This window comes from Setaria italica, chromosome II (assembly GCF_000263155.2).
Source record: "Setaria italica strain Yugu1 chromosome II, Setaria_italica_v2.0, whole genome shotgun sequence".
In the NCBI taxonomy this organism is placed as follows: Eukaryota; Viridiplantae; Streptophyta; class Magnoliopsida; order Poales; family Poaceae; genus Setaria; species Setaria italica.
In genome coordinates this window covers 42,625,090-42,625,441 of record NC_028451.1, presented here as the reverse complement: position 1 = coordinate 42,625,441, position 352 = coordinate 42,625,090, and positions in this window count along the sequence as shown.

Genomic DNA, 352 nt, shown 5'->3' with positions numbered 1-352 from the left:
AACTCCTGGGAACACTATTTTAGCTTTCTACAGCCTCTACCTTCTCAGGGAGGAATCAGGGGTTGTTAGACTGAGGACGCCAACACCCACCTCCTCGGCATGGCAACACACGATCTATCGTTGCGGTTCACCGCTCTTCCCTTAAACCAGCCTTCTGATCTGTGCGAGTGCCCATCTCAGAGTTCACAACTCAAACCGAGACATCGCGTTTTCACACCTATGTAGCGAAGGTAGGCGTTTGCTATGTTTAGAGCTGTTCTTATTCCCCGGTCACATCAGTATGTCTGCATGATGATTAGATTTTTTTAAATTTTCTCTGATTACTTAAACTGTTTTCTCAACCCATTATCTA